At 49.5% G+C, this 24146-nt stretch overlaps 1 protein-coding gene across 1 annotated transcript in view; it reads left to right on the plus strand.

Annotated features, from left to right (window-relative positions):
* Nucleotides 1-24146, plus strand: part of LOC142557815 (transforming growth factor-beta-induced protein ig-h3-like) — a 74195-nt gene that overhangs the window by 553 nt on the left and 49496 nt on the right. The window lies entirely within an intron of this gene.

Raw genomic sequence — 24146 nt, forward strand, 5'->3', positions numbered from 1 at the left:
ACAGGGCATTGTTATTGCCCTGAAAAGAAACCGCGAACAGGAGACAAAAATGTAATCCTCTCGCAATATGCGTCCTACTTTTCATGTGGGCGCTCATGATATTCAGACGTCCGGAGTATATACGTAGTCCAGTGCACTATAGTCAAGTGGTCTGCGAGCGTCAACTACGTGTGCGCAGACGCATCAGGAGCCGGTGAACGATTTTTTTTTTGCCGTTTACTGCACTGAACTGGAACACGGGATGCTAGAAAACGCGCGCCGCATTCACGCCTTCTTTCTGTGCTGCTTTGCTGGCAGCAGCTGAATGCGAGTTACATAGGCTGAATTCGTAGGTCTCCCGGGCGATCTTGAGCTCTGAGTCCCCTCGGCCGTTATGCGGGAGCACCACGCCATCTCCCGAGTCATTGTTCTGTTTGGTGGTCACGGCTATGCAGTGCCGCGCAAACTGTTGCACCACAGTCATGGGCGGCGTTACCAGGTGGTCTCCCGGATGTCGCTTGGTGAATCCAACGAGGACCGGCGTGGGGGCTTCCGTGCGTGCGACGCGGCGTGCGCTGTTCGTGGAACGCCCCTCTCACAGAAGCATTCCCGTCCGCCCGTTCTTTGTGGCAAGCATGCGCTTGTTCACTCGCTGAGCGTGGAAGTTCGCATACGTGAGACTAGGCAGGAGCGAAAACAAATATATTCGCTGTTCTAGTAGTATCTGTGTGGCGCTATTTAGGAGCCAAGTTATGCTTTTTAAAGCGTAAGCATTCTTTGGCGAGTACTCCAGCAAAATTTGTCCGCCCGTGACGCCTTATATCTGCAATATAAGTGCATAATTGGTCAAATTAACACACATAACCGTGATAAAAGTTAGTGGTTATAATATTAGTTTACTGGTAGCGATGAGTAGACAGGCATAGGCTAGCTAAATTAGTAATCAAAAGCGAAGTACAGCAGCCGAGCCTAAGAATGCTTACGCAATTAGCAGACGATGTTCCGAATTTCTGTAGCATTTTGTTCTTTGCCGCTGTGTTTCTAGAGCCTGTGCCGGCGAAATGCTACAACGTGGGCGAGTTGGAGAAATGTAGTTACCTGCGCACTGCTTGCTACGCTGTGTAGTAATTTTCGCCCTTCATTACGCGGGTGTATTAAAGGGTGTGAGTTGCAGACAGATTTCCACTCACTTGTAAGGGTGTAATTTATTTTACAGTGTGTATATGGCACGAACGGCACATTTAGCACCGAGGTTACAACGCGATGCGCGACCTGAGCTTGTCGGATAAGCAAAAAACTAACACAGCTGAGCTCACGCATTGTTTTGCTGATGTCAAGTCGGTAGCTGCAGGGGAGCCCGTTTTACGCCATACGAAGCCTATAGCTACGCGGTCCCGGGCGCATGTGCGTTCATCTACTAGGTTTCGGCCGACGAATAAATCGAGCGTATTGCCGCGTTTGTGGGTGCCTCAGTTCGCGCCATGCCAGGCGAGTAACGGAGCATTCGCGGTGCTCTCAAATAGGGAAGCGAGCAGACGCGCGGCATCGTTGCTTTTGTTGTTCGACCGTTCTGGCAGGACTGCCAGGTCCTTCTCACGAGCTGTCGGTGCGAGGTGTCGCTTACTTTCACGTTTCGGGCTCTGCATAGTTTCTACCTCTGATGCCGGGCTTCTGTGTCGCTCGCTGCAGACCGGGCAGGTCTTTCGAGGTCACCGACGGCAAGGCCGTGGTTTCGCTTCTAAGATGCCGCAGTGCTGTGCGTTTCGGGCGCACAGTTTCGCGCCACACAGGCGCCAGCGCTCAGTGGAGCGGCAAGGTGGGCGCGGAGTGACGCGCGAAGCTGCCCGATTTTTCATTGCCGAGAAATCACCTCGGCATTTCACGTCGGTCCTGCAGGACACGTTCTCCAATGACAAGGACAGCGTCGTTCAAGCTTTCCAGGGCAGCTGGATCTACACCATTTTATGAATTCCTGTTCGCTCCTTCTGTGATGGTCTTAAAAGCGAAGTAAACGCAATATCAACGCGAGAATACTCCGGTGTTTTCCGCGACTTCAGAGAACGCTCGCGCCCCGCGGCGGGTCGGGCGGCCCTGGCGAACGCGACGTGCTGGCTTGCCGCTCGCCTGATTTTCGTGTGGCCGCGGCGGCACGGCGCTGACCTTCTTTCGTGCTCCCGCCGCATCTCACCTTTTCAGCGGCAATGCGCTACGTGCAAACGCAGAAGACCGGCGCGTGTATTTCAGCTTGACAAGCGCGTGGGAAAACATAGCCACCAGGGACGCATTTCGTAGCGTTAATCTTACCTTTTAAGACCTTAACTCCAAACATAACGCCACCAGCATATGCACACAGGCGACCAAACAGGATTAGACAAAAAATCTGTGCTCACGCGAGGCTTCTACAGGTGACAACTAGTGTGCCTGCAACTGCAAGACGCACGCGCTCCTGTCAACATTGCAGTTCTGCATGCATTGTTTCTTCTTTCTCGGAAAGGAATTGAAGGTTTACAGAAACGATTCCAAACTTGCGCGACATCGTTTAATTCTTCTGGCCCTTACCGCGCCCCTTCATAGATCACGAGGCATTCCGAGAAGCTTCTTGCTGGTGCCACGCCTCAGAAGTCTTTTGGTGTACCCCCTCCTTTCTTTCTCCGCCATTAACAGAACTTGTAATCGTTAGGGGACGATGAAGTTGTTTTCGCGTTACATTATATGGGAATGAGATGCCTACAAGTGCGCTGTGAAAATAAATGACGGTTCGCAACCTTCTAGCACGCCGTGTCCGAGCACACGTCTCGTTCATTGCCAAGATGTAGTAGTGTTCAGGTGGAGATGTCCCTGCAATAGGGCTTGCGCTACAGAGATGTTCACTTCTGTGTGTTTACGCACTGACAGGGCGGCGTGTTAGATGAAGCCGGTCGCATATCAGCGTGATCTGCGTGTACGTATGAGTGGGCAAATTTGCGTGGCCACGCGCAGTTTCGGGCGCACGCAGAGAAGACACTCGCGCTTCCAAGGGCAGGCGTGACTTGTCACAGAGAAAGGTGGTTTTGGCTTCGAGAATGAAAAATTAAGTGCAGCTCCAGTGCTACACATGGACATGGCAGCACGATGTATCTTGCATGTAGGAGGGGTGGAGCCTTCGCGTGGTTTAGTCGTCGTGTCTCGGTGTGAAATCGGTGCAAACGCGTGGGAGCTCGAAGGCATGCTGACGCCGACCGTATAGCTTGGGGAATAAAGCGGTATCGCGTTTGTACGGCGCTGCCCTTACTGCACGGCATTTCTTCCTGTTGGAAGCATTTGCCCATCGAAGCACTTTGCTGTCACGTCGAGAGCAGACGACGCGGCGTCGTAAAAATGTATGCGCTGCGAGTCAGTGCAGTGCACCGGCACACAGCTATGCTGCACGGCACTACCATCGAGTACGCGCAGCGAACAGCCTGCATTTAAAACATCCATCTCCCACATGCGACGCGTTGAGGCTAGCTCAAGTGGCGGTGCCATGGTACGGCTCGTACGCCCTTGAGTTTTTCTTTCTTTCTTTGTGCGATGAAAAAAAAAAAAAGCCAGATGGGTAGACGTCCGTTTCTATTCAAGGGCTTCTCTTTCACAGCGCGCAAATGCTGACGCGCGTTGCAACCTCACCACGCGTGCTGTGTAGCCGTGAGGCGCTCGGCAGAGAAGCCGAGAAAGCTTAGCCATCCGCTTAGATGGGCGGGGTAATTATGCGCCGAAAATGTCGAATGCGCGCAGCCGGAGATGCCGACCTTGTTTTTCCATTCGTTGTGTGGGGAAGTTAGTCTCCAGGCCAGCGGCGTTTGAAGTTTTACGCCGATTCTGTCAAGAGGCGGCCTGTATGCTCGCGCAAGCATTGCAGCTTGTTTGTGCTGCTGCGAGATGAACAGCGCCATACGGCTGGCTCTGCCCCGGCAAGAAACCTTGTCCGGCCGGAAAAATTTCGAGAAACAAGTTCGTCAGAAGGCGCGTATAGCAGGGTGTCCTGAAGCGCCTTTCTTATTCTGTGCACATCACTGACGAATTACGACGGACTACCGATGAACGGGTCAAAACTACGTAGCTTTATCTCAGAGCTGTACACTCTTTCGAAGAGAAATGCAAGACGGTAGGGGTGGGGGGACGCTTTGTGCGCATTCTAAAAGTTTAATGTCTACAATTTGTTTTCTTGTCACCATTGGGCAGAACAAAGAAACACAAGTCGTGTACGAAAATATATACAACGTGACTGAACACAATGTAAGCTTCTCCCACTATGGCCCCGCAGTAACCTTGGCTTCGTGGTGTTGAAATCTGCCTTGCGACCTGACTGACTCACCGTGGCCAGTACCGATCGTCATTACATTCTTAGTGCTATAGCTGTAATCACAGTTCATGTTAGTTGGGCAAGTCATCTCGGTCCTCTCCCAACAATCGCTGCTTTGTCTACGAATTGTACGTTGCTCAGATGCAGTCGTTTCGAACTTTGACGGCAGTCAGCGAACGAAAATGGGTCACGTCCTGTCAGACCCGCGTTGCCGTGACGGTTGTACAGTGACTTGCGCTATGGCGAGCGAAGTCTTGTCGGCTGTATAAAGCACGCAGATACAAAAAAGGACAGAACGAACTAGTCGCACGACCTCCGTGTACCAGCACTTCGTGACTGGACGGCGCAGACAGCCTGCACGTGACGCTGTCTGAGCGCTACCGTACGCGATGCATAGGCGGCTGCGATGCGGCCCGGATCGTCTTGCTGGAACTCGCATGCGTATAGCTGCACGCTCCTGTTCGAGTTCCTTGCTGTTTGTCGTCTATCCTTCTTATTCCTCGCGTTTGTTGTTAGTGGGCTGAAGTGCTATTTACAGTGACCTTGCTTTATTTCCATTTTTTTTGCGCGCAAGCTTAACTGGCCACCTTTTCAAGCCGGCGAATATATGTTTGAAGCCGCGAAGGAAGCGATGGAGGAAGGCGCCTGGAGGTGAAGAGAATCACGCGCCGGGAAAAGTACGAAGGAGCGCGCTTGATGATGATGATGATGTTGTTGTGGCCAACCCATTGTGTCGGGTGGACGTGGCAACCACGCCCAAGCCAGGATGACGTTCTACTGCCTACCTGTTAGAGCAAAGCAAGCGCAGGTAGGAAAAAGGGAAGAGAACGCCAAAAGGAAAAAGAAAAGGCGAGAACACTGATGGGCAGTCGTCGGTGCCCGTCCGCAAGTGCCGCTCGCCAGCATTCGAGGCGCCTCTTCGGCTCCGCGACTGCGGCTCTGTCTACACCGCATGCACCGTCCTCTCCACTAGTCTGGCCAAGGGCAGCCTCCAGGGGTAAACCCTGCGCGACAGATGGCCCAATGCCGTCGCACCGTGGCACCACATGTTCAGCGTTTTCGCCCTCCTTTCCGCACGCCCGACACCGCACGTCACTCGCGTCATTGTTTATGCTTCGAAGGCGCGCAAGCGTATACGGAGTGCACTGGCTCTTGCTTCAAAGAGCAACCTGCTCCCAAGGGAATTGTCATGTAGGTGCACCATGCCAATAGTGTTCTTATGACAACGGTACACAGCCAACGTCGACGTCGCTGCCATATTTCTCATCCAACGTGTTTTTTCTTCATCCCGCGCCCGTTTTACCCAATCCGACGATGAGTTTGCACCGATAGGGGAGCGAAACAGGCCGTATTTACTTTCTATGCGGTGTAAGCGCCTCACCCACGGTGTGCGCATGCATGTCGCTGTCAAGTAATCAAATACACGCCGCGCCCACCGCTCCCGAGGCATGTCATGTCGAGCAGGCGGCCACGGCATGTGCGATTTCGCTGACCGCCTCCCGAGCCTCGAAGCTCGACCAGCCTAAGTCGCCCTGTATAGCCTCGTCGGCCAGCGCACCATGGCAGCCGAGAGCTATCCGACCAACCTCTCGCTGGCGCTGCTCCAGCCACTCACGCGTGGGCGCCGAGAGGCAGTGCGCAGCGTTTGCGAACGTCAGCGCCGGTATACGTTAGCGATTTTCCATAGGTCGCGAACCATCACAAACCGATTGCATCCCCACAGACATACGCGACGAAGGAGGCACTGCGCCCGAAGTGCCTTCTGGCGGAGGATGTCCTCTTGGTGGCTCCGGTTCACTTAATATTTGTACTCCCAAGGAGCGGTATGTCGAGCACACGGTCAGAACCTCGTCTCCTAGCCTTATATCGCCCCGCATCCATGCCTGGGCCCTCAAGGAGATTATTGCAGATTTTTATATTTTTTTTGCAGTTAAAGCGCAGCTCAAGACGAGTTATATCTGCCCGACAGATGTTAATGAAAGCCTGTAGGTCCTGAGGGCACTCTGCCATCAACACAATATTGTCAGCAAAGGCGAGACCACGTAATCCACACCTCTCATCCACGCCCTTTGTACTAAGCTTCAGCTGGAAACCGAGACCACTACTGAGAAGTTCGCGCTCGAGGTTGGCCACATGCAGAATATTTAACAGAGGGGATAAAAGGCATCCCTCTAGTAGTCCCCTCGTAACCTTGACAGATGCGGATAGTACACCCCCAAAGTGAGTAATGACAATGTACAGGCGCTGCACTATGGATAGTAAAATAGCCGGGATTTCCATTGCAGAGGCAGTCTAGAAGTGCAGTGTGTGGTACATTGTCATATGCCTTTTCTACATCTAGAAAGCAGCATAGGAGGGAGCGCTGCTCTGTCTTGGCAATGGCCACACACGCACTAAGCACAACTTGTCCTCCAGCCGTCGACCTGGACGGAAACCATTCTGCATTTCCGTATGCAGGTGCTTTGCCTCTGCCCACCTGCTTATCCACTAATTTAAGATTCCCGGAAACAACCTCCCTGCCTTTCTCTCATTTGCATCTCTCTCTCTCCTGCAAACAGCCTGTAAAGCACACAGGTAACTGTTAGTGGGCAGTCTTCTTCAATAAGATCAACTTGGCCTCCTTTCTTCGGTATGAAAACAACACAGCCGAGCTGTCACTCCCTTTGGATTGGCGAACCTTCAATGATCTCGGTGAACAGTCCATTAAGCTGCTTTTTCGTCTCATTACTCCTGCTGGCAGGCCGTCCAGTCTAGCTGCTGCGCGGGCAGTGACATGTTTCAATGCACGATCAATTTCACCTCCACCAGCTTGCCCTCGCAAACCCAAACCCTCGTCTGAAACCTCCCCTGGAAAGGTCTCGTGTTCAGGCACATGGGACGACTCTCCTCCAGCTGCGGCCTTGCTTCCCTCTTCTTGGCCATATAAGCGGCGCAGGTGGGAGGTGAGATGCTTTTCAAGCTCCGTAATTGGTTCTCCGGTGTCCCTGCTTCGAAGCTCAACAAAGCATCTATCAGTCCAATCCAAGGACTGGACATATCGCCAGAACTTCTCCGCTGCAGATTTACCCTCCGCTTTTAGAGAGAAAAACAGGCGAACATTATAGTTCGCCATCTTTGACTGTATCAGAATTTGCAGCTTGTGTTTGAGGTCAACGTAGTCAGTCAGTCCAGACAACCGAGCATGCCTCTTTGTCTCCCTTCTTGAAAATGGATCGGTGTTGGTGGTCCACCTCCCAGCAGTCCACCTCCCAGCAGGCCACATTCATGGGTCGGGACACTTCACAATCGCATCAAAAGGCCTGAATTGTGCGTTTAGACGCGGAGCCTAGTGCAACACGACGCCATCAGTAGAAACATTGGCGGCAAAGTACTGCCACCTAGAGGAATGTGCAGGTGCCGATGACCGAAGTGGGAATGTAGAAACGAGGCGAAACGTCGCGGAGGAGGAAGGTAGGTGGACGCTCACTGGATGGACCTCCTCTAGCATTTGCTACAGGTTTTTGCGATGCATACGTACTGGGTTCGCCTCGTGGTAACATCGTCCTCGCGCGCCGTACGCTGTGTCTGCGAGTGAAAGCGTGCGATGGTGAGCCGACGATGGCGGCTCAATCTCGCATGCACAAGGCGAGGAAGCGCGCCGTATTCCGTCGCGCGCATGTCACCGTGGAACGGGGGAGCGTTGTGCTTCGGTTGCGCAGGCTTTACTTTGAAATAGACCTGCTTCGGGGGGCACAGTCTATGTGGGCCGATGGCTCGTAGCTTTGCGTGCATTGTGTTCTCACCGCTCAGTTTTCGTTGAAGCGATATACAGCACGAAGGTCACTTCGCTCGCTGCTGCTGCCGCGTTTCCTTACGCCAGCGTTCTAACAGCGAGTGTCCGCGGTCATCAAGCGTGAAGTGTTCGTATGTTTGCTTGTGCGCGGTCACACCATGCTAAGTAATTTAGGTAGTAAGCGAATGTTCACAACGAGGCGTTCTACTACGGCGGCTGCTGCGTATGGCGCAGCCGGGCGACCCCTGTCTTGAATACGATCTGCGATGCGGACAGTGCAGGCGTCTAGGCGCACCGAGGGCCGATAGAGTCGTGTGCGCTATAGCACCCACATGCTTGCACGTCACCCGCGTTCACGAAGTGAAAGGTCACTAACTTTTTTTTTTCACGGGACTCTCTGCCTGATCGGAAGACTCGTCCGTTATAATGAAAATAGACGCAGGACTCGGCGATATTCATTGCGGCAGCATTTGTCGGTCCGGTCTTTGAGCGATAGCTTCAAGTAAATGTTAAAAGCAGTGAGATAGGCAAATGGAGTTTTTATTTTTTCGGCGATACGTTATTCTCTGTTGTGGGTGTCACAAATTGCGTCATAATTAAATGCTCTACCATTACCTTTAACTGATTTAAGTGAAGTAACTGATTACTTCGGAGAGTGCATTGCAATGTTTGAATTTAACCAGGTAAGTGCATATATTTGTATCTGTAGACCGTATGCCGCCACTTCCGAGAGAATGATTCCCCAAGTGTGCTACGGAATACGCTGGTGTTCCAGATAATGCTTTGGGATCACGGGGGGAGTCATGGAATGGACAATGCCAGTCACCCTTGAGCGTACTTGGCGACAGCCGTGCTATGAGCCTTGCCACAGTGACCGCCTGAAATCTTGCTGCTGGCGGAGTCGCTTCGATACTTTCGACAAAGGTTGCGCACTTCACAGATTGAATTGCAGCCATGAAACCATTGTCCTCATGAGCCGTGGCCTCACGCATGCTTTCGCCTTGAAAGGTTCGTCTAGTAAACAATACACACCGACCCACGGTGGTGGCGTAGTGGCTATGGTGTGGCGCTGCTCTGCCCGAGGGTGTGGGATCGAGTCCCGGCCGCAGCGGCTACATTTCGATGGGGGCGAAATGCGAGAACGCCCGTGTGTATACCGCCCAGTTGGTGCAAGTTAAAGAACCCCAGGTGGTCGAAATTGATCCGGAGTGCCCCACTAGGACGTGCCCCATAATCATATCGTCGTTTTCACCCATAAACACCCACAATTCTTTTTCTTTTCTTTCTTTTTTTTTGCAGCGAAAGCCTATAGTCCGTAGGGATTTTTCGTGGGGCACTTACCCAAACATTACCGCCACCTAGTGGCCATGGCCACTTAGGCAGACCTAAAACGGCAGTTGGAAAAGGGTTTCTGTTTGAGTTTCCGTGTAACAGAGTTATGTTTTCTTGTATATTCGAACGGCAATCCAACTCTATCATGTCCGCAGGGTGTAAGTCGTATTTTACGAATTTTCTGACGCATTTTACTTAGAGAGAGAGAGAGAGAGAGAGAGAGAGAGAGAGAGAGAGAGAGAGAGAGAGATACAAGTTTAATGATATGCCGAATATGTTAGCCTGGCTGTTCGCCTGACGTGTTACTGCAGGTGCTGGCATTTTACTTCGAGACATTCAATTAGTTCACTAACGCATTCGCACTAAGTGCCTCGAAGAATGCCGATGTACGCTGCGCTTCCACATACGCTCGTGCGAGCCTCACGAACAGGTGCACACAATGTGTCTGTCACTGGTGCCTGCTGCACCTGTCACACAGCGTGTGCTGCGACCGTTATTGACAATATAGCAAACACTGTCGAAGAACACCCGCTGTGCTTTCTTAGTGGATATGGTGTTGGGCAGATAAGCAGAAGGTCGCACATTCCGATGGAGGCTAAATGCGAAAACACATATACTTCGATTTAAGTGCACGTTAAAGAACCCCAGGTGGTCAAAATTAGTCTACCGCTACGGCGTGCCTCATAATGAAACCGGGGTTATGGCACGTAAAACCTCATATTTGTTTTTTGTCCAAGAACACTCCCGCCACCTAGCGGCCGCGGCCACCCAGAAAGACCTCAAACGGAAGCTGGAAAATATCTTTGTCCTTCACTTCCCGAGTAACAGAATTATGTTTTCTCGTATAGCCGTATTACAATCCAAAGCTGTCATGTCTGCAGCTGGTGTGTAAGTCGTACTTCGCGCATTTTCTGACTCGATTCACTTTTAAACAATCATTTAGTTCAGTAAAGCACTTGCGCTAGGCCGAAGGCCTAGAAGGATGAAGATGTACGCTTCACTGTCGCACACGTGCGCGTGACGTCGCCGCTTGTGGTGGTGGTGGTGCCTATGTGACGTCATCTAAGGTCAGTTGGGGTGCTTGTTTAGCGTCGGTTGTGCTTGTCTAACGTCGGCAACGGCGTCGCTGAACAACCACTTTCACAGGGTGGAATCTTAATACATCCACAGTGCTGACCAAGGTTTAAAAACACCGTTCTACGTTACCTGATCCCGAGTGCAGACGGCAGGGACATTGCCGGAATTTTTCATTTCATTTTATTACCTTAAACACCCAATGCGGGGTAGTTTTACTATATTGATGCTTGGACCCGCGTAACGCACTGGGGATTATGCAAGTGACACATAGCTGGGCATGCACGCCGATCTCAATTCGACACGCTCATAATGTGAACACGCTGTGTCCTCTGTCGTCTATATGCCGCGCTTACAAGGTTCGACACTGGGCTTGCTGATGTTACTGCAAATTACAGCGCACACGAAGACAATAAAATACGTAGATTTTCAAAAATTTCCAGTGAGGAACATGCATGTGCACAAATGTGAATTTTATAATCACTAATGATAAGACGACAAACCCTGCTAACAAGACCGTGACACTGTCGAAAAGGCCCAAGTGGGCGCACCGCTTTCCTCGCACCCCAAATACGATAACTCATCTATTGCGATAGCAACTACATGGACACCCCAGGCGCATTTCTGCCGTCGCCGTGAGGTTCCGCATAAAGACGAAGGGCGATAAAATTGTCTCCGCGCGCCCTATGCTGTATCTACGAGTGCGAGGGTGAGCCCGCGATCGGTGCTCCATCTCGCGCCCTCAAGTGCGAGGTATGGATGGATGGAGCGTCCCCCCTTTGAAACGGGGGGATGGCCGTTGCCACCATGCCCAGGTTTTCTATTTTGCCTTTTTATTTACCTGTGCTGTGTGTTATTAAAAGTCTCGATTTTCTTTAAATGCGTCTTCCTACCCTTTTAACCTTATGTCACCTCTCTGCTTTTGTGCCACCAATCCTCCACTCGCCTTTTGCTAAGTTCCACCGCATATTTATTTACATGACTATTATTATCTCTGAACCCTAGGGGCTCAGGAAGCGTGACTGTGGCCGCATCGACATCGGGATTGATACCATCACATTTTAGTATAAGGTGTTCTATTGTTTCTGCAGATTTACCACACACAGTACATGCCTTCTCCTTCGTTAAATTTCTTTTTATAGCTCCGCGTTCTAAGACATCCTGACCTAGCTTCCAAGAGAACGGCACTGCATCTTGAGTTATCATAAAACGCTTCCTTCCTGATCTGCTGTTTCCAGTCTCGATATAGTTCAACACTATGCTTCTTTTCCATTGAATTTATCAGATTTTTACCTTCCGTGTTTTTAAACTGTCGTTTAATGCTCTGTCTTTCTTCGTCCTCGTGTCTGGCATACTTACTGGTTAGCTTCCTAGTTCTTTTCCGCCATTGTGAGTCAACGCTCTTTCTGTATAGGTATTTAAACACCTTAGCTGCCCACCTGTTATCATCCAATTTCCTCAGACGTTTTTCGTATAGGATTTTACTCTGAGCTTCCCGTGCTTCGAACGATGCCCAGCCCATATCCCTCTGTACTGCTTCCTTTGTGGTTTTGCCGTGGGCACCTAGTGCTAATCTTTCCACAGCTCTCTGATTTACTTCTAGTCTCGACTGAACCTTTGCCCTTAAACACAGGACCGCATTCCCGAAAGTAAGCCCCGGCACCATTACTCCCTTCCAAATACCTCTCAGTACCTCATACCTATTGTACCCCCACAATGCCCTATGCTTCATTATCCCGGCATCTCTTCGCCCTTTTGCTATGAGAGACTGTTCGTGCTTTTCCGTGTACATCTGCCCTTTGTTTATCCATACCCCGAGATATTTGTATTCGGCCACTCTGGGTATTTCATGGCCTTGTATTGTAAGCTCCTGATCAGTTGTATCGTTGAAAAACATCCCACCGGACTTAGCTGCACTAAAACTGAAACCTAAACTGTCTCCTTCGTCTCCACAGTAATTAACCAGAGTTTGCAAACCTTCCTGGCTCTCTGCTAACAGTACAATATCGTCCGCATACATTAAACCCGGTAGTCGTTGCTGAACAACCTTTCCGCCTAATCTCTACGACAGATTATACCCTAGATTGCTTCGTTGTAACCTTCTTTCCATACTTGTCATATAAAGCATGAACAGCAGCGGTGATAGAGGACAACCTTGCCTTAATCCTTTGTGTACCTCGACAGTTGTCGTACTCCTAATTCCTTCCCATGTTATTTCAACGTTATTTTCTCGATATATTTCCTGTAGACAATCAATGGACCTCATGACCGATACCTTCGTCTTTTAATATGTTCCACAGGAGTTCCCTGTTCACATTGTCGCATGCACCGCTTATGTCCAGGAAGGCTAAATACAGAGGTCTATTTTCCGCCTTAGCTACTTCTATGCACTGGGTAAACACGAACAGGCTATCATCTTAGCGCCTACCACTTCTGAACCCGTTCTGAAGTTCTCCGAGTATTCTATTGCTTTCTACCCATGACTGCATTTTTAATTTCACCGCCTGCATCGCCAGCCTATATATAACTGATGTTATCGTAATTGGTCGGAAGGATTTTATGTTCTTCTTATCACCTTTCCCTTTATAAATCAAATTCATTTTACTCTGTTTCCAGCTGTGCGGAATTTGCTTATTTGTTATGACTGCCTCCAATGCTTTTATCAGCGTTTCCTTGCTTCTTGGGCCAAGTTCATTAATTAACTTGATTAGAATTTCGTCTATACCCGCGGACGTGCATTTTGGAACATTTGCTTCCACCTTTTTCCAGTTAAGATTGGTCAGTTCTAAGCTGTTTTCTATTATGCTATTCTGTGTTGCTCCCTCATTTGGGGCGATTACCCAATCGTCTTTACTAAATGACTCTGCTATAACTGAACCGATGTAGTTCCCAGCGTCATCTCCCTCTAAACAATTTCCTTCGGCATCGTGAATCTGTTCCTGCTTTCTGTGATTCGCTTTACCCAGCCAGCTTATATGGTTCCAGAATTTTTTTGACCTCCCTTTATTAGTTGCATCGCGAACTTCAGCCAGCCAGCGGTCAGAGGACTGCTTTATTTTAGCCTGGACGAGGACCTGCACTTGTTTCTTTTGTCGATAATATTCCCATTTTTGGCCTATTTCCTTTTCAGATAACTACGCCCTCTTTGCTTCTCTGTGTTCCCGAGATGCCAACCGTCGTTGTTCGATGGCCACTCTAATTTCCTTATTCCACCAACTTCGTGGCTTCCTCTTTCCTCTCCAGCGGTTTACTCCTTCTACTTCTATTTTTGTACTAATGAGTAGTTCTGATTATAATCCCACCTTTCCTTATAAACACTCCGTTCTCCCTAGATCCCTAGGGGAGGGAAACGGCAGTTCAACACCAATTCGTAGCGTCAAACGTCATCGAAGTTGACCCGCATTTTTGGAGGAGGGCTCACACACACACGTACGCACTTTGGATTCCCAGAACCCGAGTTGAGCGCGTCCTCGTAGCCAGGTGGTCCCGCCTGACCCCAGCCGGCGCCTCTAAATTCCAGAGCTGGCTTGCTCCTGTAGCCGCCACGAGTGTCAGCAGACGGTGACGAATCCTAGGGCCCACGTACCGCAAAGCACTCTTTTGTTAGGGAAGCTCTTCTTACTGCAGAGAAACCATGAAGACCCGGCAAATCAACCAACAATACACGGGGCGCCAAACGTGGCCCGCTCTGCTGCCGTCGCCCATTCTCCGAACGAGGCGCATGGTGGATTAACGCTGCCGTAGTCCGCAGGTCTCCGAAGGAAGTTCATGGTCGGCCAGCGCTGTCGTCCTCGCTCGTTCTCTGAAGGGTGCCACCACCGCGGATCGATCGAAGCACCTGCAGCGGGCTGAGATAGTTTTGTAGAGCACTACCCCTGCAGGCCGATCCTAACACTGGCTAAGTGCAGCGGTGCCTAAGGCTTGCGCACTCCGTGGCAGGTCGTTCAAGCGCGCAAGACTGAGAGAGAGAAATCACTTTTATACGAAGCATACTAGCCGCACAACCACGCTCTTCCTTGCTGCGCCGCGCGCGGCCGCGTAGCTACCATATGACGTCATAACAGCTGCAAAAGCGGAGGCTCAACTCGTGCGTTCGCTTGCGGCCGCGTAGCTACATAGCCGGGTCTCAGCTCGTGCGCTCGCCTGCATGAGTTGTTTCTTCGTCTAGCCGAGCCAAATATAGCCAAGCAACAGCAGTTCATCAGGCTAAACAGTGGTTCAACAACTAAAATAAAGGCTAGTATGCTTCGCATCCTGGGCTTAACCTTAGCTAAGCCACAGCCATTTTATTTGCACCCGTCGGGGAGTATGGGTGATCGGGGTGAGAGGCAGCTCCCCCTTTTGCCATCTACCTCCCCCCTAGCCGTCGGCCGGAATTAGTTTGCTTCCGGCGGCGGCCTGGGCTTGACCGAACACCTGACCAGCAAGCTATGGATCCAGTGTGCTGCCTGCGGCGCCGTCGTTTTTGGAGCGCTGCCCGACAGTATACATCAACTAGTCAGCAGTGGCGGCTGAGAGACATGTCTTGCTAGAAAAACATGTGATGGCGTCACCTAACCAGCAAGACCGGTGGCTGCGCTAGGGCGTCCGGCCATTACGCTGCTTGTGCAGTGGAACCCATCGATGTGAAATCACGCCTGTAGACTGGACAGAGGTGTTGGAGCAGACGGGCAACTTTCAGTCATTTCTTCCTCTTCGGGGAGGAGGGGACTGTAAGAGCAAAGCAGCAGCTAGATGTCAGGCCACAAAGATCTAAGTAAAGCAACGAATGAAGTTCGTCAGTACAGACATAAAACAGCAGGCGCGGTTTTGCATGCACGAGTGCCGTGTTCGTTCCGCGACCACCAGCGTCGAGTTGGCATTCCTTTCTTTTTTCTTGAGAGCTCTTCTATTGTCAGCTGAGAGCTGCAAACTTTGAACACCGTATTGTGCAGGGCCCTGAAACAATGATCTGCGAAAGGGGCGGGGCTGACGACAACCGCTGCTGTCGCCAGTCTCGGAGTCCCGCTTGCTCTATTGCGCTGCGCCATTCCTTTCGTGAGCGCTGCTTACGTACATCGTACCTCGTGTACGTGACTTCCTTCTCACGTGCGGCCGACGTTACGTGGTCGGCGATGTCGCCCATGCATATTTGCACTCTGCTGTACCCGCAACTCAATTGGTTTCCCAACCTTTGGGTCAGGCCTGCTATATGTCGACGAGCACTCTTGCCTGGTAAGAGTTCGACTACAGTGTGGGTAGGACTCGTGAGGCGGAATAACTGCTTGCATTTACGTTTACATTCGCGCAATCCATGATTTGAACGCTGCACTGGCTCTTTCACGTCTGTGAGCCTGTAAAGGCGCGTTGAGTACTGCTGGCGGTACAGAATTCAGATAAAAGTGGGGTTTGAGATTAATGAATTTGAAATGAGAGCGACAACGCACGTACTCTACCATGCAGTTCACGCAGTCGTCGCTTGCAGTTGATCGGCGAGACAGTACTCACTTGCTAGCTCAAGCCGACCCTTGTATAACGTCCCGTTTTCGTGTCCAGGTTGGCAGTTGAAACGTCGTTTATTGGTATCAACCCGACAAGCGCGCCATAATGGCGACACCGCAGATGAAGCACTTACTCCAGGCGGGCGAGGCAAATTGGCTCTTAACTGTTCGCACGCGAGTCAAAAGCAGCGTACGCGTGCGCTGTTCACCAAGCACCGGAGGGGGCGTCGCAAACTATCGCCCCGCCGTCCTTGCAGTCCAGGAAGCGCTTGATTGCCGCTTCCCGGCGGCGGCGGCCCGTCAAGAGCGTCTTTAGGTCGGGACGTCACTTTCGGTTCCTCGAACACTGCAAGATACTTATGGCGTTTTTCACTGGTCGATTCGGAGCAGAATTTCTTGCTCCGTGGCAACGAATCCGAATTTCACTGGTCGATCTGGAGCGGGTTCGCGCGTTCCACTGGTCGTTTCGGATCAACTCGCTCCGCGCCGGATCGCTCTCACTTGCTCCACCGCCGAGGCGCGGATTCGGGCGGAAATAGCTCGCGTCACTTCCGTTTCCAAGCGAAATCGGTACCCGGTTGTACGCACAACATTGTGTTGCTTCGCAAAATGGCTGCGTTCGGTGCTGCTGCAGCGCTCGCGTTTAGCGATGAGAGCGCGGACGACAGCGATTACGAAGTGACGCAGGTGCTGTACGAAGACTTCTATGCACGTTGTCCATGCACAATCCTTGCAGGCTCGACATGGAAATGACGGACTATGCGACTGCCACGGTCAAGTTACACACGGGGGACGGCGAGTTTGGTTGCCGTGGAAACGTACAGAACGGAAGTAGGGCATGGTTTTCGGAACCGGTTCGTGCGACGTGTACGCAGACTTCCTGTGTGATCCGCCGCGGAGCGTTTTTGCGCTCCGCTGGCCGATTCGGATTTGTGAAACCCGAGCGCTCGCTCGAGGATTTCGGCGGCCGCTCCAGATCGACCAGTGAAAAACGCCATTAGACACTTACAGGGGAGTAAGGGTGTAAATTGGCCCGACCCTTACACCCAAGAACCAGGGCGTCGGAATGAAATGTTTTTCGTTATTGTTTGTTTCGTTCCGGTTCTGCTGCGGAACGAAAAAAAAAAAAAAAGATCCGTAACGGCTTCTAGCGGTTTTTGTTTGCATAGAAAAACTTTCGAAGCAAAGTAATAATAAAAACATAGTATTGTATTTTCTCAATAAGTGAATTATGAGATCGTGCTCAGTGCCTTGAATCTAGGCAACGAGCGTGATCGATGACGTGCTGCAAGAACCAGCATGTCATCGAGTCTACTGCGAGACCGCTGTTCGGATAACACCAACTTAAACGAACATAAACAAACCATGAAACTTTGGTAACAGAGCGTTGTACCCGTAGATAACGAAACGATAAGCTCTACTGCGCGCAAACACGTGGTTTTGCTATATTGCCGATCTACTAGTACAACCGAGCTACAGGCGTATACGTTAGTGGAGCGTTCGACCGGCTATCGCTCGCGCTATCCCTGCCTGAGATACGCGCTAATGCTGACGTTGCCTGACGTCGGTTGTTTTGGGTCGCCTACTTTCCCCTAGAACCGAAAACCGTAAATTATTTTGGCTTCACTCTGAAACAAAATAACATTTCGGTTGCGGTCTCGTTCCCGTCGAAAATAGTTTCTTTTATTTTTCGTTTTTTGTTCGTTCCGTTCCAACACATTGCGAAAAACGCCCTTGAACGCACTCTTCAAAAAGGTTTCCATCATTTGGGGTTTGTCTTTCGTTAACACTGTGCGCCCGGTACTTCCAGGTCATGAACAGCATGCGCGTTAACAGCGTGACATAGCATTCTCAACAAGAAAGTAGCGAGCACAGTTTCAAAGAAAAAAAAACAAGACAGATGTTTCCTCGTGGCCTTGTTTTATTCGCGCTGTTTAACCTCAGTTATAAATGTGAACCAGCTAGCCCTCATCAAGATCCTACTAAGAGAAATGACGATTGTTGTTGTGGGACGAGATACGCCCCAAAGGGTGCAAAACTTTAGAGCGAAGCTTCCTGCGTTTCGCGTCTGCCCTCCGCGTAACCGAGCGAACGAGCACAGCGAAGGAGGAAAGAGCGAACGCGTAGCGCAGCGGCGAATGAAAGACTGCATTAGCGAAGGGAGCGTGAGGAGAAAAGCGGAGGAGGAGGGTGCAGCGGAGCCATGAGGCGGAGGAGGAAGGTAGGCGAAAGCGTGAGGAGCGTAGTGCCGCTCTGCGGCGACGACCGCTACGAGGTAGCGCCAGAATAGCATGCCGTCATGGGTGATGGCAATGGAAAATAAACCTGCCGCGAGGAAAAAAACGAAATCGGGAAAGAAACAACATACGATAACTCAAAGAGAAGCTCATTACTTTTCGAAGCGAGACCGGGATGCCTTAGAACACACGCTTATAAAGCGAAATACAGGAAGAAGCGTGTGCTTGCTGCGGTAAAGCCAGGGAAACGATGGAGCATGTTGTATTAGAATGTGAAGATATCTGCTAAGCTGTCGATTTAGGAATCATTGGCCTCCTTGAAACCCTTGGATTCAGCTAGAGCAGGGCGAAAGTAAACATGTCCGCAATAGAGATTAGTAAGAGGCGATTGGAAGATTGGTGCAAGAAAAGTAGGGAAACAACAGACAACGGAGGCGTACAAAAACAAACTTCACAATAGGGGCTCAGAAAGTTTGGTTCTGGGAATTCATCGTGGGCTTTTTCTTTTCTTTTTTTTCTCTTCTATCATATAGGTAGGACATTAAGCAATATAATAAAAAGGGCTTGGTGGCGCAACCCACTTCCCTGTTCCGAAGGGGACGCTCATAATATTGATCCATCCGTCCATCCTATAATATTTGGTCTGTAAATGTACATATAATAACCGACAAACATACTTCACTTGTGACTGTTTTTCAGAATAAGCAGATCATTGTTTTATTGGACTCACGTTATTAACATACGTGCTTTTATTGAATAAAGGTTTTGAGACCTCACTGACGTGTGATACGCAGCAGCCCATTGGTATCGATTGCAGTCCGTGGCGTTTATCAATTCGAATTGTACGGCGGTAATATTTGTGAACGGGGTGGAAGTTTCCTTTGAGCAGCACCACGCAAGTTCGTTTTAATTAGATAACAATAATATCTCAGCCTGTTTATTCGTCCCACATTCGATAGCCGCCACCAATAGAACGTGTTTATAGACGGCGAATTTATGAGCTGTGGCGTTTCACTGATATAACGGCTGCACGGCTTCCATCATTAGTGATCTTCCGCGTCTGACCGCATAATTACGTGTGCTAGTTATTTAAAAAAAAACGTGCTAGCTAGTGTGAAAATTCATCGCTGGAACCAAGCACAGCCTACTTGGAGAGAGAGAGAGAGAGAGAGAGAGAGAGAAACAACTTTATTGAGCCGAGCTCGACATCCTCTTAGACGCCGTCGATGGAAGTGGTTCCCTGTTCACGGGACCTATATGCTTCCCTAGCCGCCTGGCCCCTGGAGATCAGGACGAGCTGGTCTTCCAGGGCGGTGCTGGTTAGCAAGGTCTCCCATCGCTCGGTAAGGGTGGATAAGGGAGGGGGTAGGGTAGCGGGGCAGGTAAGAGGTTGGGGGATCGCCTTGATGAAATCGCATACTCCAATGACGTGTTGGAGCGTGCCTAACTGAGTTTTGCAGAAGTTACAATCCTCTTCGTACCTTTCCGGGTACATCTTGTTTTGAAGGCAAGGGTGCGGGAAGTATCCTGCTTGTATTTGCCTGTAGATCGCTTGCTGTTCTCTGCTAAGCGATTTGTGAGGATCGGGGTAACGGCGCCTCTCCGTCTTATAATGGTTCGTAATGTCTCTGTAACTAAATATGGACTGTGGCTCACCTTCCTCAACCCGGTGTTCCATCTCTCGGGCGAACTGGTGGGCAAGTTCGTTGCCCTCCAGCCCAGAGTGAGCCGGTGTCCATATTAACTCAACTTTCCTTTTAGGTACGTCGCGTTTACTTTTGAGAATATCTAGTGCCCAAGAGACACCCACCCCTTTCTGTAGTTGTTAAACGCCTTTTGCGAGTCGGTGACAATTCTTCCCACCTTGGGCTGCGCGAGTGCTAGCGCTATCGCGGCCTCTATTGCAACCTCTGGAAAAGACGTCTTGATGGAGGCGCAGGTTACGAGCACGTCCCGCGTCGTAACTGCCAGCGTTGCTTTCGATGAAAACTTGGGTAACGAAGCGTCTGTGAAGAGAGTGACCCCCTCTTCCTCTTCTACTATTTGACCCAAAGTCTCCGTCAAGGCCGCTATACGAGCCGCTCTGCGGCCGTCGTTACGACCCGACCTCATGTTTCTAGGCAGTGGCTTACTGTGGATTTTATGCGCCCACAACCTGGGTAACGGCCCCGTTTCCTTCCGCTTTGCCTCTTGCCAGCCCAACTTGGCAAGAACGCGACGTCCCGCCGACGTCTGACTGAGTCGAACTCTTTGATTGGACAGATGGGCTTCTATTAACTCTTCGACGACGTTGTGCTTGGCCATGCCGAGAAGCTTGTAGGTCGAAGAATGCTTCGGAATGCCCAGCGCCATCTTGGTTGTCTTTCGTATAATGACGTTCAACTGGTCCCTGTCTTTTTTCAGTAACTTGAGGTACGGCGCCGCGTAAACGATGCACGACGTCAAGAAGGCCTGGACAAGCGTCAGTACATCGTCCTCCTTCAATCCCCTTTGTCTGTTTGTGACTCTTTTGATCATGTTCGAAATTTGTTCTGTTGAAACTTTGATTTTGTCGAACGACGCCCCAGCCTTGCCGTTGTTCTGGAAGATGACACCCAGGATACGTGCTTGCGTGGTTGGTGTTATGGTGGTCCCGTCGATGGTGATGCGTACGTTCTCTTGGTCTTCTTTCTTTCTGCTTGGCTTGATGACGAGTAGCTCTGACTTCTGTGGCGAGCAACTGAGGCCGCACGATTTAGCGGAGACTACCCGCCAAAGCGGATTAACCTTGCAGCCTCTGGGTGTGTGTACCGGTGAGTAAAAATTCATTGCTTCGCATTCTCAACTTGGAATTTCTTTGCGTGTGAGGCCGAGAAAACAGATTCCTGTAGTCATTTCTTAGAAGTAGAAAAGAAAAAGAAATTGCTCTTCAGAGACAATTCGAACGAGGCTCTTGTTATTTTGTCACATTGCTAAAATTCCCAACACGGGGCACAGTATAAATGATAAATAGTTTGGCTGTTTCTGCATAAATTATAAACCGCGATAAATTCACTGCACATTAGTGGCAAACGTACTTCCGGTGATACAGTTAGATTAATTGCACTTAAGACATAGTAAAATGACTCTGTTTATTACTTAGTATCTGGCAGAAGAAACTGCAATCTAATCGAGGCTTCATTAAGCACAGTCCACACAAAGAATTGAACATGCTCTCAGGAGCGGAGGAAGCCTAAAAACAGTGAAGAAGAAACTAGGAATTGGCAAGAATCAGATGTATGCGTTAAGAGACAAAGCCGGCAATATCATTACTAATATGGATGAGATAGTTCAAGTGGCTGAGGAGTTCTATAGAGATTTATACAGTACCAGTGGCACCCAAGACGATAATGGAAGAGAAAATAGTCTAAAGGAATTCGAAATCCCAAAGGTAACGCCGGAAGAAGTAAAGAAAGCCTTGGGAGATATGCAAAGGGGGAAGGCAGCTGGGGAGGATCAGGTAACAGCAGATTTGTTGAAGGATGGTGGGCAGATTGCTCTAGAGAAACTGGCCACCCTGTATACGCAATGCCTCATGACCTCGAGCGTACCGGAATCTTGGAAGAACGCTAACATAATCCTAATCCATAAGAAAGGGGACGCCAAAGACTTGAAAAATTATAGACCGATGAGCTTACTGTCCGTTGCCAACAAACTATTTACTAAGGTAATCGCAAGTAGAATCAGGAACACCTTAGACTTCTGTCAAGCAAAGGACCAGGCAGGATTCCGTAAAGGCTATTCAACAATAGATCATATTCACACTATCAATCAGGTGATAGAGGAATGTGCGGAATATAACCAACCCTTATATATAGCTTTCATTGATTACGAGAAAGCGATTGATTCTGTCGAAACCTCAGCAGTCATGGAGGCATTACGGAATCAGGGTGTAGACGAGCCGTATGTAAAAATACTGAAAGATATATATAGCGGCTCCACAGCCACCGTAGTCCTCCATAAAGCAAGCAACAAAATCCCAATAAAATAAGGCGTCAGGCAGGGAGATACGATATCTCCAATGCTATTCACAGCGTGTTTACAGGAGGTATTCAGAGACCTGGATTGGGAAGAATTGGGGATAAAAGTTAATGGAGAATACCTTAGTAACTTGCGATTCGCTGATGATATTGCTTTGCTTAGTAACTCAGGGGACCAATTGCAAAGCATGCTCACTGACCTGGAGAGGCAAAGCAGAAGAGTGGGTCTAAAAATTAATATGCAGAAAACTAAAGTAATGCTTAACAGTCTCGGGAGAGAACAGCAATTTACAATAGGCAGCGAGGCACTGGAAGTCGTAAGGGAATACATCTACTTAGGGCAGGTAGTGACGGCGGATCCGGATCATGAGACGGAAATAATCAGAAGAATAAGAATGGGCTGGAGTGCGTTTGGCAGGCATTCCCAAATCATGAACAGCAGGTTGCCGTTATCCCTCAAGAGAAAAGTATATAATAGCTGTGTCTTACCAGTACTCACCTACGGGGCAGAAACCTGGAGGCTTACGAAAAGGGTTCTACTCAAATTGAGGACGACACAACGAGCTATGGAAAGAAGAATGATAGGTGTAACGTTAAGGGATAAGAAAAGAGCAGATTGGGTGAGGGAACAAACGCGAGTTAATGACATCTTAGTTGAAATCAAGAAAAAGAAATGGGCATGGGCAGGACATGTAATGAGGAGGGAAGATAACCGATGGTCATTAAGGGTTACGGACTGGATCCCAAGGGAAGGGAAGCGTAGCAGGGGGCGGCAGAAAGTTAGGTGGGCGGATGAGATTAAGAAGTTTGCAGGGACGGCATGACCACAATTAGTACATGACCGGGGTTGTTGAAGTATGGGAGAGGCCTTTGCCCTGCAGTGGGCTTAACCAGGCTGATGATGATGATGATGACACAAAGACACTATTGAAAGAAATAGAACGCTTTGTGTACTGTTTTTAGCCGTACATGGATCACAAGCTCGCTCACGCTTCCGGTAACTGAGGGTCTTTTTTCTTTCGACTCCAGCCTCCAAAACGCTGCTCACACTTCTTGTTTGGACTCTATTGTCTCTGGGCGTACAAGTCAACAGTAAATGTGTCATCAGTTGCAGTAACATCAAGGGCCAAAACACTCGCAAGGTATGTTTCTGAACACCAACTAGAACCGTGATTTGTTCATTTATTGGAGTAACTTTTGTTTCAACATTTTTTGTTTCCATGTTCGTCATGGCTTCATCATTTCTCTTTTCAGGAAGACGGACAAAAGAGAGATTATTGGTCTGCAAGCTGCCCACGCCAAGCCATAAGAAACTCAATGGTCACCATATATATAGTGACAATAATTTCTCTTGAACTATGAAATGTTTGCAAGTTCACCAGATAGACGGGTATGAGCCCTATCAAGAAAGCAAGTCTGCAGTTTTGTATCATACCGAGCGGGAATGCTAAAATTTTACACACGAGCTTACTTGCATTTAAGCGCGTTTTATGACAGAGGAGTAACATGTTGAGTCCCGAGTTGTTTCCTTTCTAGTCATTGTAGCCATGACGGCCAGAACAGAAACAATGTAGCAGGCTTGCTAATGCAGAAACTCTGTCATCTGCTCTTTGCAAATCAGGTGGGCATTACCGCCAGGTACCACATGCTCCCTCATAACATTGAATGGAATAATTTGTTATTGAATAATTATTGTTGAATAATTTGTTACATGAGAATACAAAGAATTTTAGAACGATCAAACGCGCTCAGCTCAATATTCAGGAAATGATACTTCGTGATGAATGCAACTGTGGCGGTCACTCTTCATTTTATAATTTTATCTTTTTATTTAAAATACCCTCAGAGTCATATAGAATTAAAGAGGGAAGTGGTTACAAAGTAGTAGAGTTAAGCAAACAAACAAGTGCAGTGAGTTCTGTTAATATAATTACCCTGATTATACAATGTTAG

This window comes from Dermacentor variabilis, chromosome 9 (genome assembly GCF_050947875.1).
Source record: "Dermacentor variabilis isolate Ectoservices chromosome 9, ASM5094787v1, whole genome shotgun sequence".
In the NCBI taxonomy this organism is placed as follows: domain Eukaryota; kingdom Metazoa; phylum Arthropoda; class Arachnida; order Ixodida; family Ixodidae; genus Dermacentor; species Dermacentor variabilis.